The sequence below is a fragment of the Myxine glutinosa genome, chromosome 12 (genome assembly GCF_964187855.1).
Source record: "Myxine glutinosa chromosome 12, kmMyxGlut1.1, whole genome shotgun sequence".
In the NCBI taxonomy this organism is placed as follows: Eukaryota; Metazoa; Chordata; class Myxini; order Myxiniformes; family Myxinidae; genus Myxine; species Myxine glutinosa.
The window spans coordinates 47,270,906-47,286,412 of NC_136272.1; positions in this window are offsets into that span (position 1 = coordinate 47,270,906).

Sequence of the window (15,507 nt, forward strand, 5' to 3'; positions counted from 1 at the left end):
AACTTTAGCGCAGGTCCACTATTATGATACAAGAACATCTTGGAAGGCCAGGCGGTCTTAGATATTTCTGATCCTAAACACTTATCCAACCAAGATATTCTAGTTTTGGATTTTATTATTATTTTTTGAAATTTGTAGAATTTGTTTTTCACTTTGAAGTTGTGGTTTATGATGTGCAAATAAAGGTGGAAAATGTCAAATTTTATGCAATTTAACTCCAGGCTGACTATAAGGCAACAAAAGGTGAAAATTTGGAAGTGGGTGCAGACTTTCTATATATACATATATATATACAGTCACGTGAAAAAGTAAGTACACCCCATGTAAAGTTTTGACTTTTTCAACATATTCAACATGCAGTTATTTGATCTTCATTTCAACAATATTGGTAGATAAAGGTGATATAATATAACAAATATGAAACATTTACATTTTGTCGTCCATTGTATAATTTAAATAAACATAAATGCAAATTTCGCATGTGCAAAAAGTAAGTACACCCTTGGCTCTAATAGGTGGTATTGCCCCCTTTGGCAGAAACAACCTTAAGTAGGTGTTTCTTGTAACTGTCTACCAGTCTCTGACATCGACTGGGAGAAATTTTTGCCCACTCCTCCGTGCAGAATTATTTCAGCTGTGCGAAGTTTGAGGGGTTTATTGCATGCTCAGCTCGTTTCAAATCCCCCCACAACATCTCGATGGGATTTAGATCCGCGCTTTGACTTGGCCATTCCAGAACCCTCCATTTCTTTCTTTTCAGCCATTCCTTGGTGGATTTACTGGTATGTTTAGGGTCATTGTCATGTTGCAAGGTCCACCTTCGGTTGAGCTTCAACTTTCCGACAGATGGCCTCACATTATCCTCAAGCACCCTCTGGTACAATGAAGAATTCATAGTGGATTATATGATGGTGAGCTGCCCAGGCCCTGATGCAGCAAAGCTGCCCCAAACCATAATATATCCACCACCATGTTTTACAGTTGGTATCAGGTTCTTGTGGTCAAATGCTGTCTTTGGTTTTCGCCAAACATGTTTTCTGGTACTGTGGCCAAATAGCTCTACCTTTGACTCATCTGTCCAGAGCACATTGTTCCAGAAGTGCTGGTTTTTGCCGAGGTGTTCATTGGCAAACTTTAGTCTTGCCCTGATGTTCTTTCTGGACAGCAAAGGTTTCCTCCTGGCACACCTCCCATGTAGATCAAATTTGTGCAGCCTCTTTCTAATGGTAGACTCGTGCACTTTGACATCAACAGTGGCAAGAGCTACCTGTCGGTCCCGTGATGACATTCTGGGGTTCTTAGAGACTTCTTTCAGCATCTTGCGGTCTGCTCTCGGGCTGAACTTGCTGGGGCGGCCTGGCCTGAACAAGTTGGCAGTTGTTTGGAATGTTCTCCACTTGTAGATGATCTTCCGGACAGTCGAATGATTGATTTCAAATTGTTTGGATATCTTTTTACATCCCTTCCCAGACTCATAGGCATCTATAACCTTCTTTCTGAAGGCCTCAGAGCTCTTTTGATCTAGGCATTGTGACGCCGCACACTTCAACAACAACGAGCAAACCAAACTAAATGTCTGAGGTTTAAATAAGACAGGTTCCTCCAAGATCCTCTCTAACGATGTTCTAATCATTTGCACCTGAGCTGGTGCACCTGATTGTAATTTTTGGTATTTGAAGTAGTTATAAATGTAGGGGTGTACTTACTTTTTCCACATGTGAAATTTGCATTTATGTTTATTTAAATTATACAATGGACAACAAAATGTAAATGTTTCATGATATTTGTTATATTATATCACCTTTATCTATCAATATTGTTGAAATGAAGATCAAATAGCTGTATGTTGAAATGTGTTGAAAAAGGCAAAACTTTACATGGGGTGTACTTACTTTTTCACTTGACTGTGTATATATATATTGTTACGGACACGACTTAGATGTTGCTTGACCGAGCGGAATGGCCGCCGTGTTCGCACAGTTTACCCGATTACACTCGAACGTTGGCCGAATCGCGCTACGCTAAATCAATGAAGGAAAGGACACAACGGCTGGGACAAATGCAACGACACAAGGGGGTACAGTTCTCAAGACCTCCGGAGGAGGATATAATATTGGTGATGCAGAAACGGGTAGATTACACGGTAAGAGGTAAAGCACAGAAAAGATGGGCACTTAGACACAGTCTTATCTTATCCCCGACAGACCACAGACAAACAGGACAAGACTGACTTACACAGGGATTGATGGCAAGGAAGGGCAGGCAGTCGATAGCTCAAGGTGCACCTTGGCTCAGGGACAGGATACAGCTCGGTCCAGTCCAGAGATGCGGGGAGGTATTCAGCGCTTGGAGGTGGCGTCTTCTCTCTCCGTGGTGTGGGCGCATCTCCCGTCACCTCCCTCTTCCTGCGCATCTCCAGCGGGGAGTGACACGCCCTCGGCTCGTTGTCTCCGCCCCAGATGGAATCGGTCCGCCGCTTCCATTGGGTGCGGGGGGTTACCGGGCTCCGCCCTTGACGAGGAGCTGACAGCGAGCCCCTGCGTGGTAACCCCGTCGGAGCACATGTTCAATGGCGGCTAACCAAGCCGGAGTGAGGACGCACACTCCCCGCGCCGCCGCCGCTGTTGTTGTTGTTGTTGTTGTTGTTGTACCATGAGGAAGAGCTGCGGGGAGGTATTGGGAGGTCCTAAACTTTCTAACGGTGCCATACAATCACATTCTGGTGCAACGAAGAGTCAGAATTAATGAAAACGAGTCCTTAACTGACATAGACTAAGAATAACTAGCAAGATGTCCTATAGTTGTCTACGTGAGATGCGGTGAACCTGGGTGCGACATTTAATGGGGGAAATAGGGGAAGGTCGGTTCTACAGAGTGTTGTTTACAGAAAATGGGACTAGGGAATGGGGGATTGGGGATAGTTGGGAAGTATTGGGGAAATAGGGGAATATTTACAAGCGGATATGGATGGAGGCCAATCTCATATCCGCAACATTGCACCCTTCTCTACCTCGGGGCGTCCCGACCCGATAAATTTTTACTTACTTTAGTGTGGCACTCAGATGTAGTTCCCTCTACTATTAACTCAACCCTGAGTGCGACAGTTTTACAGATGTTCACAAATGAGTAAATATGTCCCCCTGCGACGTTGCACCCTTCTCCTCACAGAAACACACCCACAGGATAACCGAATCGCGGAAAGAATCCTCAAACTAAACATACAGCCGGTAGGGAGCATTATTTACACAAGACTGCACTGATATTTACACTACGATCCAGGACCTGTTTTTGGAGGAACACATGCAGATGTTATGCATAGACAGAGCACGCATGCCAGCATCGATACACCAACCCACGAGTGCTCTGTGGCCTTACGGCCTTTAATAATGTGCAGAGCACCCCATCCAAGCACCAAAAGCACCACCCCATCATGTACAGTCAGCACCATCCGGTGCACCAATAAAGTGTTCATAGTCACCGGTGGTGTCGCAGCCGGCCGATGTTCTGCCGCTGGTCTTGCCTTCATGTGGTGTACTTGGCCTTCTTGCTTCTTTAAAAATAAAGAAAGGCGCCAACCGCGTCCATTTCTGAATTGTGGCCGTCAGGGGGGCCAACTATAAGTGGTTCACCTGTATGGCATAGGTGCCACGTTGACCCAGAGGTCCATCAACGGGTGGTGCTTGCCCGCAAAAGAACTGCGGTCCATTGTGGGCGGCCACCAAAATTGCGGTCCATATGGTGTATCGATCCAGGCAGCAAGCAGCGAAAGTGCAGGCCCACAACTGCAGAGCCAGCACCTCTCTCTCCTCTCTCTCTGCCCCAAAGCCAGATCCTCGGAGGTGGGAGACAAAAGAAGAAGACAAGTGAGTAAGGTGGTAAGGGCGCAAAAGTGTACGCAATACAAGGTGATGCACACTGGAGGCACATGGGAACCAGGTGAGACAGGTACGTTCCTACCGTACGCCCCCCCCCCACCAGGTAACCTACATTGCCCCTCCCTTACCCCTTACTGTATCCACAAAACACAACACTACCCATAAACATCTACTTTACACATCAACAAACGTCCCTACTGTCTTCCCCGTTCCTCCCATAAACCAAATTCGTCTTCTCTCCCTCCTAACCAATCAAATTTGCCATTTCCAACTCTCATCAAAATTTGCCATCTCCAACTCAACATCAAAATTTGCCATCACCAATTCATCATCAGTCCCTCCTAAGGAGGGAGAGATGGAATCACCCCAATGTCTCATCCACGTCGTGATGCGTCTCACAAATCCACACAGCAATTCTCATTTCCTGCAACACAAAACAAAGAAACACAGGTGTGGAGTCATCATCCCCACCTCAGGTAAGTGGCTGCGTATGGTGCGACAGGTTCATCAATCCTAACTATTTCCTAAATGACTTTAACAACTTTACATTACCCGGGGTCTTTCTCCTGCCAAACCATTGGCCCACTTACGCTATGGGTTCTAAAAACCAATTCCCATTGACCAATCTGTGGTGCCTCTCAATTTGGGGTCCCACTCCCCCGATTCAACTCCCTGTGCCCTTGCACAATTTCCGGGCTGAGTCGTGTAGCTCTCCCAGCAGGTCTACCCACCTGCACACCTCCACCACTGTAGTTGCCTCCGAGCTTACCTGCTCCTCACCCTAACCTATCTAACTGGGGAAGGCCCTCTGGCGCTCTCCCCACTCGGTGCCCTCTCTGGCCCTGGGCTACCCGGGTCCGTCCTCCGGATCCTCGGGCCCCATCCACAACTCTACCGGCTCCCAGAGCCCACCTGCGGCCTCACCTGGCCGACATCCTCACAGTGGTGGAGTGCCCAAACCAACTACACACACTAACAGGCTACACGCCCAGCCATTTCCACAACACTAATGCACCCATCCACAATACCATTCTGCAACCGCACCACAAATGCCAATATCCAACCACAATTTACCTATACCCTCTACCTAACACTTACACTACCCGCCCCGGGTACTCGTGAAAGGGGTCCACTCTTCCCCCATCCACACCTTCGCACCATGCACACCACTCCGTACCACTTACTCCAACTCTCTCCACACCACTCATTCTCTGCTCCATGTATTCCACACACCTGTACTTGCACACCTGTGCTCTCATACTTGGTGCCGCCTGCACCCTTCTCTCCCCCAAGCGCATTCGCGCTGATCCACAACACTCACTACTCATACACTGCTCCACACACCTGTCCAGTTCTCACACAGCATCATCTCATCTAACTACTCCCCTCTGAAACTTGCGCTTCCCAGTCGTCCCTTTAAACTATTGCGCTCCCTCGTCATTATCATCCACTCTAACCTACCTGCGTCCCCACTACAGGTATCCTTGTCACTAACTAACCTTAACGTCACCTAATGTCATCTTCGCTAGATCCCTATCAATATCCTAACCCACCCGGGCTAGTTTTCACTGCCATACACCCCATAAGCTATTGCGCATTTGCCCCCCCCCCCCCCCAGTTTGTGAGGGATGACAGAGTTGCCATCCCACCACATCGGGCATCTCCCACTACCAATTTTGCACATCATATTTCAACAAATCAAAAATTTGCCAATCACTACTCATCATCTGCCAATCATTACTGCCAATCCTTTGCCAAAATCATCAAATTTTGTTTTTTTCTAATTTTGGGTCCAAAACACTAACCTCATCACACAGTCTACTCACTAATGCCTCTCGGTGCGCCAATTCACTTCCAAAGCTCGGCTTCGTACAGCCAAGCCATGAATGCGGGTTGTTTTGTGCCAGCGGCTGGATACGTCCCGCATTCGGGGCAGGGACGGGGGCTTACCCGGACCGAGATCCCACGCACCACCTCGGCGTGGAGCCATCCAATGTCCCGATCTCGACCTGCCGGCACATCTCAATAGAAAGTGGTCGCCATGACGACCCTTCCTATCGGGCTGCCCGCCCCGCCTAGTGGAGCCCGGACGCGGTCGTTCCACGCGAGGCCCAGCGTGGATCGCGCACGGCGGTCCTTTCGAACCCGCCGTGGCTCGGATCCCCGCTGGTTCTCGCGGCACGCGAAGCCCGGCAGCACCGAGGGCCCGATTCGGCTATAAGTCGTTCTAACCTCTAACCCGGTTACCGTCGATGCTTCACCTGCACGCTTACATGCATACGCTACCCCTTTCTTGCTCATACATGCAGCCGTTTCCATGCTCCTCGTCGTACCTCTTCTTACACACCTCGGTACACTCATTCCGCTCACCGACTTGGTCACACACCTGACCACGGAACACCTTGGCACACATTCGTCGCTCGCACACCTCACCAACACACCTCTTCGCGCCACTCCTCGGTCACCTCCTCTGTGACAACCACAGGTGTGCTCTCATTCGCACACCCAACCACGTGCCTCACGACCAACTCAAGTGTGCATTCCCACACACGCTCTACCATTCCAGGTGTGCATCCTTCCATTCCAGGTGTACATCCTCGCTCACCTGTCACAACCAACTCACGTTCCGTGCCACTCTCACTACTCTCACCTCCACTCTCGGTTGCGCACTCACCCTTACTCTCGACAGCACACTCTTGCGCTACACCCTCTGTAACACTCACCACAGGTGTACACTCTTCCTTACTTTTGACAGCGCACTCTTTCCCCATGCACCTGTCCGTCACACATCTTTCTCGCACACCCTCTCCCGTCACATCCTCTGTAACACTCACCACAGGCGTGCATTCTCCCTTTACACCCTCCGTAACACTCCTCACTACGCGCTTCCATGTGCTCCCTCGCACACGCGCTACGACCGACTCACTCTCGCCAGCACCCTCACTCCTTGGCACGCACTTTTTCCTCACACACCCCAGAGTCGGACTTTCTCACACACCTCCTTTTTCGCACACCAGACCTGTCGCACACTTCACCAACGGCCTCTCACGAACACCCGGGTCCATCTCGACCCCCAAGCTTCTTAAATCACCTGGCGCATCATACGCACGACCATATTGGTCACCACTTACACCGGGTCCTCTTTCTCTTCGCTTCTCCTCCATCACCTGCGAATCCCTCATCCGGTTAATGAGCACATCATCACGATCCAAACACAGACTTTGGACCAATTCTTTTATCTCCTCTTTTATCTCTTTCTTATCTCCTCTCCGTCGCTTCTTAATTTCGCTCACCCCTTCTTCCACTTCTTCTAATTTCTGCTTCACCTCTTTTATGTCCCGGTACGTCTCCTCAAGCTCGTCCTCTAAGGCTACCTTGACCGTTTCCATGTGCGTCCTCACCTGCCGGTCCTTCGTCTCCATTACCTCCGTCACCTCGTCCAACCTCGTTGTCAGTCCCTCACGTACCATCTGACATTGCCTCTTTGTTGCTATCAAGTCGTTTTTTATGTCGTTTTGTGTCGCTTTTAACCCTCCTAATACCGCAGTGTTCCTTTGAACCTGCTCCGTTAGTCCTTTTTGTCCCTCCGTCAGCTGTTCCACCTCCTGCGTCAGGTCCTCTATGCCCCCTTGTAACTTTACAGTCCCCTTTCTCACCTCCTTCTCCATGCGCTCCTTACAGTGCCTCACCTCCTCGCGCACTCCTCCGACCTCCTCACTCACACCTCTTCTGATCTCTTCTCCCATCACTTGCATCTCCTGCCCAGATGCCACCCTCATCTGCTCCATTTCCTCCCTGTGAGCATCCAATTTCGTTTCTACCCCCATTCTGACCCCCTCTATCTGCTGCCCCATTTTTTTAACTTCCCTTTCCGCTTGGTCCCTCATGTCCCTCAATTTGCCTTCCATACTGTTTTCTAACCCCTCTAACCCCTTTTTCATCCCTTCCATTTGATTCTCCTGAACGGCCATTCTGTTTTCTACCCCCATTAACCCCTCCTGTATTTCCCCTAATCTATTGTCTAATCCCTCTATTCTACTCCCTAACCCTCCGATCTGGGCCCCCATTTGGCCCTCCAATCGCTCACCCTGAGCATCCATCCGGTTCCCCATTACCCCCATTTGGCCCTCCAATCGCTCACCCTGAGCATCCATCCGGTTCCCCATTACCCCCATTTGGCCCTCCAATCGCTCACTATCAGCCCTCATTTGCTCACTATTAGCCCCCATGTCCTCCCTCAATTTCTCGCTATTCTGGGCCATAAGGGCCTTCATTTGTATTAAAAAAAGGTTCAAATCTACCAGCGGCGCTACTACGGTCGCGGGCGCGGTCGCCGTGGCCATGTGCGAGGCGCCATTTTGCGCGCCCGTAACCTCGTGCGCGACGACGCTATTTTGCGAACCTGCCACCCTCACTGCTTCGCTCTCCTCTTGTCCCTCAATTTGGTCCTGGATCGACCCTGCCTCACTCTCCTCTACCGGAACCCAGCCGTCTTGATCTGCCATAGCGCGACTTTCAAAATTCGGGTTTTTATTTTTGTAAAACACAATCAAATTTCGCCGTTATAATTTCGAGCGCGTGAAGCGCGCTTCGGGTCCAATCTCACTCCTCGACACCAATTGTTACGGACACGACTTAGATGTTGCTTGACCGAGCGGAATGGCCGCCGTGTTCGCACAGTTTACCCGATTACACTCGAACGTTGGCCGAATCGCGCTACGCTAAATCAATGAAGGAAAGGACACAACGGCTGGGACAAATGCAACGACACAAGGGGGTACAGTTCTCAAGACCTCCGGAGGAGGATATAATATTGGTGATGCAGAAACGGGTAGATTACAAGGTAAGAGGTAAAGCACAGAAAAGATGGGCACTTAGACACAGTCTTATCTTATCCCCGACAGACCACAGACAAACGGGACAAGACTGACTTACACAGGGATTGATGGCAAGGAAGGGCAGGCAGTCGATAGCTCAAGGTGCACCTTGGCTCAGGGACAGGATACAGCTCGGTCCAGTCCAGAGATGCGGGGAGGTATTCAGCGCTTGGAGGTGGCGTCTTCTCTCTCCGTGGTGTGGGCGCATCTCCCGTCACCTCCCTCTTCCTGCGCATCTCCAGCGGGGAGTGACACGCCCTCGGCTCGTTGTCTCCGCCCCAGATGGAATCGGTCCGCCGCTTCCATTGGGTGCGGGGGGTTACCGGGCTCCGCCCTTGACGAGGAGCTGACAGCGAGCCCCTGCGTGGTAACCCCGTCGGAGCACATGTTCAATGGCGGCTAACCAAGCCGGAGTGAGGATGCACCCTCGCCGCGCCGCCGCCGCTGTTGTTGTTGTTGTTGTTGTACCATGAGGAAGAGCTGCGGGGAGGTATTGGGAGGTCCTAAACTTTCTAACGGTGCCATACAATCACATTCTGGTGCAACGAAGAGTCAGAATTAATGGAAACGAGTCCTTAACTGACATAGACTAAGAATAACTAGCAAGATGTCCTATAGTTGTCTACGTGAGATGCGGTGAACCTGGGTGCGACATTTAATGGGGGAAATAGGGGAAGGTCGGTTCTACAGAGTGTTGTTTACAGAAAATGGGACTAGGGAATGGGGGATTGGGGATAGTTGGGAAGTATTGGGGAAATAGGGGAATATTTACAAGCGGATATGGATGGAGGCCAATCTCATATCCGCAACTATATATATATATATATATATATATATATATATATATATATATATATATATATATATATATATATATATATATATATAGTTACGCCTGTGGGAATGTCAATAATTTAGTTGTCATGTCGTTTAGAGTGTATTGCGTAAAAAAGCCAGTTCACCTGTGGATCGGATTTATTTTTCCTTTTTCTTACAGTTTACCCCAGATCCACTCCCTTTAAGCTACGTGATTCTGACTGTTGGTGGTGGTGCACAAAAACAGCTTGGAAAGGATTCAACCCTTTTTCTTTCAAGCAAGAAAGTGCGGGAAAAGAGTCAGGAAGGGGAAGAAGAGTGTCTTGGCGGTGCGGTAAAAAACGAATGCTTGCTCGTAGCGTGAATGGCTTCAGTGAGCGTGTTGGTATGAGAGACCCGATCTCTACAAACTTTCTGAAGGATTCATTGTGCATGAAGGAGGTGGACAAAACTGAAAAGAGCGTATTCTGTGGAAAAAGGCGCTTCTTGGGTCTCTGTGGAAAACGCCATATGCTTCATGCTGTGATGGGGCTCGGTGAGTGCACCATGATGGAGTCGACCTCGATTAACTTTCTGAGCATAGGGATTTGCTGTGTTGCGTGACGGAAGTTGAGGAAAGGAAAAGGATCAAAGGAGAAAGGGATTGCATTGCGTGATGACTGGTCCATTCACGCTTGTTCCCGCCAAGCCCTGCTCTGGCAAGCGTCTATGAAACTGCCTTCAGACAGGCCTGAACCACATTCCATTCCCATCCTCATATCTCGTTTTATTTCAATTCCCTGCAAATTTTTTTTTTTTTTTGCTTCCCTTTCCCTGGGTTAGATATCGGTTGTATGTGGCCTGTGTTAATTGTTTCAGTCTGTCATTATTAATTCATTAAGTCCGTCGTCATACTTATATGATTTGACTGTTGTATCATTTTGCATTTTTTAAAGTAAATTTCATTTTATCTGATTGACATTTTTCGGTTTGGGTTGCAAGATCCCCTGAGCCACCAGTGTGGGCAGTTCAAATTCCTTGCACTAAGACAAAAGTTCAAGCTTCCACCAACCGCTCGGCCAGCTTGCGGGCCTCGGCCCGGTGGGCTGGGGATAGGTCTTAGGGTCACTGACATTAGTCACCCTGTAACACACTTAGTCGGGAGTGACGTTTGGGACTCTGGTCCTCATCCCCGCCACCCGTAACAATATATATATATATACAGTATATATATATATATATATATATATATATACATATATGTATATATACCTGTATATATACACAGACGTACAAAACTATGTACGTTTGCTCCATTATAACAAGATTCCTTCCCTGATTCAGGGGGACCATTGCATCAGCAACACAGCCCCACCCAAAAAAGATTCAAATGCACAACCCAGACGAGCTATTATGTAAGACTCGTTCAATCTCATAAAGTTAGTGAATTGTACGTAATCATAAGCGTATTTTTGGTCAAATCCTTCATCCATCTGCCGGCAATAAACGGAACAGATAAATGGTAAAACCGAGTCGCAAACATTGCTTTCGTGTCTCCATTGATGTTATATTTCGACATACTCGTAGATATTTTAAGATTGATGACAAATTACCTGTGGCTAAACATACAGGTTTGTCTTCTTGCATTGCACACATACCTTGACCCACGATTTTGGTCTTGCTCCCCCATCTGTTTTAGTCTTCCACTCCTCCCCATCCCCTTCAGGTGGCACACGTGCTTCCTGTAACCAACTCTTCATTGTTAACCTTCCCAACTCCAGGCTTATCGCTCACCTCAACTTTCCTCTTCTACTTTTCACTCACCTGTGTAATCGTCTTCTTGAGTTAGTTGTACCCCCATTCCTCCTTTTGGATTGTAGCTGACCACCATGTCATGTGAACTTCCATCCCTACCCCAAGATCTGTTCTCACCCCCCAGTTAATCTTCCACACACTCACCGTCACCTGCAAGTTACGGTCTTTCCCTCCACCTCATGTCCCCTTCGCTCTCAGTAAGGTACCTTCTATCATTCTAATCGACCTCTAATCAAGTCAGCCAAGGTCTTGGACACAAAAATCCAAGTCTTTGTCTTGAACTTGAATGATTTTATTTTTGGCCTTTTCTTTAAGTTTCCAAAGTTTCTATTTAAGGCACACTCGAGGATTACCTCAAGAGTAGTCTTTAGTCCAAGATTACCTCCATGTCCCCTGTTAGACAATGATTGGTACACGACCTTGTTTACAAATTCATCCCAAGATATAATCGATTTTTCTTGTTTTAATATTTTCAACCGTCCTGGGTTGTAAACCTTCTGTAGCCCCATGAACTGCATGTGATGAATCCAAGGGGTGCCCTTGGAACCCCCCCGCCCCCCATTCCCCTAATTGCAGTTACAATCCTGTTCTTCCTATCCAGTGAAAACTACTTGTCCTCTTCCCTGTCCTTACAAACGATTATCTCATTTTACAGATAAGGACAACGAATAGACGTAGGCCTGGATGTGTTTTGATGTTTCTGTGCTTGAAGGAGACTGATTTGAATCACTGTTTAGTGTTGCTGAGTCGACACTTTTACTTGTCATTAATAGTTGTTCATTGATATTTATAATCTACAGGAGTATGCTCACACATTGTAAGCAATGACAAACCGTGCTTCGTATACAACAAACAAAACAACATGCATTTTAAGGCCATTTTCCCTGCTAGAGCGGGGGTGAGCCTTGCGGTCCCCATGACAATCTTCTCCATTTTGCCCTATTTTCTGCATCTCCCCTTGTTAACCCCTTTGCACGCATTTCTTCTTCGACCATCTTCAGCCAAATCTTTCTTGGTCTTCCCCGTCCTCTACTTCCTTCCACATTCATTTCCATCACTCTTGTCAACCAGTCACTTTCATCTTTCCTCAACACATGACCAAACCATCTCAAACTGTTTCTCTTCACAGCATCCATCACAGGCTCTATTCCCATCATCTTTCGTAATTCATCATTTGTCTTCCTCTCTCTCAACGATACTCCGCACATCCACTGAACCATTCACCTTTCCACCCTTTCCAGCCTTCGTTGCTGCTCTACGTTCATTACCCATGTCTCGCTCCCATAAATCATAACACTTCTCACACATGCAGCATACACCTTTCCCTTCAGCTTCAACGACACTCCCCTCCTCGTCAGCACGCCACTCAGTCCCGAAACTTCTTCCATGCACATCTCACTCGAGCAACTGTTGCCGAGTCTGATCCACCTTCTCCATTCAGCATGTCTCCTAGGTAACAAAATGTTTTCACACCTTCCAGCTTCACGCCGTCTCCAAGATCCAACTCAACATTTCCTCCATCTGCAGCTCCCTCTACACACACCTTACACTTGAATGTAGCTGCCACACTGGTTAATGACCCTCTCAAACCACTACATTTTTGATGAACCCACTCAGCGCACATTGTACATTGAATGGAATTCACTCCGACACCCTTCCTGCACAAAGCACACGGCCACTTCCCAGTTCTTTCCACCTCACCACATGCTTTACCACTTGCCATCACCTTCGTTTTTCCGATATTCACCTTCAGACCTTTTGTCTCCATACATTCTTTCCACTTGTTCATCTTTTCCTTCAGTCCATCCATACTTTCTGCAATCAACACCAGATCATCTGCATACAACAACTCACACGGTAAACCCTCCTTTATTTCCGAGCCAGCACCTCCATCACAGCTACAAATAGTAGTGGACTTAGTACCGACCCCTGATGCACTCCCACCTTCACCTCAAACTCACCACTGTTCCCATCCTTCGTCCTTACAGCTGTGCACGCTCTTCTGTACATTGCCATCACTACTCTGATCAACCATTCCTCCACTCCTAACGTCCTCAATGCCCATGTCACTACTTCACATGAAACCCTATCAAATACTTTCTCCAGATCAACAAACCCAAGAAACAACTTCTTCCTCTTCTCCATGTACTTCTCCTGCAACTGCCTCACAATAAAAGGCATGTCTCTCGTTACTCTTCCTGGCATAAATCCAAACTGCATTTCGTCAATCTTCATTTTCTTCCTTATCCTCCTCTCCAACACCCTTTCCAATACCTTCATTCCATGCTCCAATAACTTCATCGCTCGATACGAGCCACAGTCCAGAGGGTCACCTTTCCCCTTGTATAGAGGGACGAGGGTACTCAGTTCCCAATCCGCTGGAATGCGGCCTTCGTATGTAGGTACATAATAAATAGAAGCTTTATGATTTTAGGCAAGCATCACGGACCTGCTGCTCGATATCGATTGAGGTTTTATTTTTTATTCTTTACAGATGTGTTTACGGTGTTTTACGTACATTTTAATTTAGATTTTTATTTCACAGTTTGCAGCTATAGAAATTGCAATTTTCAAATGCTCGATATCGATTGATGATTTTTTTATGGCGTAGCCCATAGGGCAAAGCTGTCTAGAACAGTGTTTGTCTGTATGTCTTCTCAAACGTATACCAATCAGAGCTGAGGATCTGGTCACATGACAGGGTGATGTGATTACGTCTGATGTCATTACGGCGGTGCGGCAGGTGACTCTCCACACCGCCATTTTGATTTATATGCCGTTCATGCCAAACATATTGTCAAACCTGTCATATATCACAATCAGCATGCTCTACCTTTACATTTTTCATTCAGTGTGAAGCAAAAACAAACCGATTGTTAAAATGACCATCAAATATCGAAAGCATTGGTGTTACGGCTCTTCCATCAAAATGGTACATATAGGCCTTAGGCTTCATGCCTCACCTTCGGGCCGTTTCGGACAAATTAAGCCCAGGTTTCTTAATATAGTAGTGTATCGTTTCAGTAGTGTCATTTTGGTAATCTATCTATAATTCCAGTAATCTCTGTCTGTACGTTTGTTTGTCTGTGACCGCTGTTTCTCGACAACCACGGGTCCGATATACTTTTAACTTGCCAGGTATATTGCTGGGGACCCGAGGATGTGCCTTTTCAAGGTTTCATATTAATCGGACAATTACTTACCGAGCTATGTCCAAAAAACGATTCAACCAATCAGAGAGCAGCGAACGATCGCGTGTGCCGAACGTGGCGGGCACACTCTGCCTCGGATGGCACATTTGAGAGCGTATTCATTTATTTCACGTTTGCAAACTATGTTGGCGTTAAACTATGTTTTACAACTAATAAAAACGAATTTGCGATTCATTCGCTTTCCTGCGCGTTTGTGCACGCGATGGCGATTTCTTTACCAAACTCCGGAAGCCGTTCGCTTTGGACCAAACCATTGCATGTAAATAGAGGGGGGGGATTGTCACCACTCGCAAGCCGTTCGCTTTGGACCAAACCATTTCATGTAAATAGAGGGGGGGGATATAATTTTAGATATAGATATAGTACGGGCATGCCCTAGTAGTAATAATAATAATAGAGTAAATATGACCACAACACTTTAATCCCAATGTCTTGAATACAAAGTAGATGGATTGAAGTGGTGTATGGTTCATGATTCATTGATAAGCGGTGTACGGTACTAACAACTGCGGAAGTAAGGATTTCACCTCGGTTTTTTGATAGCATGTTATTAACCCAACCTTTGTGGGGTATATAAGAGTACAGTAGATCTTCCCTCATTTCTGTAAGTAAAACCTACCTCACGGATGTCGGATTCCTCCAAATTTATTTGTTTAATGTTATAAACAGCATTAGCGACTGTTTAAAAAACTAATCATATGTGTTTGTGGTTTATAATATATTACAAGCACGGCTACGCCGATGTTAGACTTTCGGTCTTGTTTTCTTACAGACACGTTTCCTTTTTTTTGCATAAATTTTCATTTATAGATGCTTTCCGACGGTTCTGTGATGTTTCCTGGTATATTGGCTTTGATGTCCATTGGTGCATAAAATTTCAGCTTTCTATGGCAGCCAGAAGGTACCAAACATTATTATCATTCAGTCAGTCAG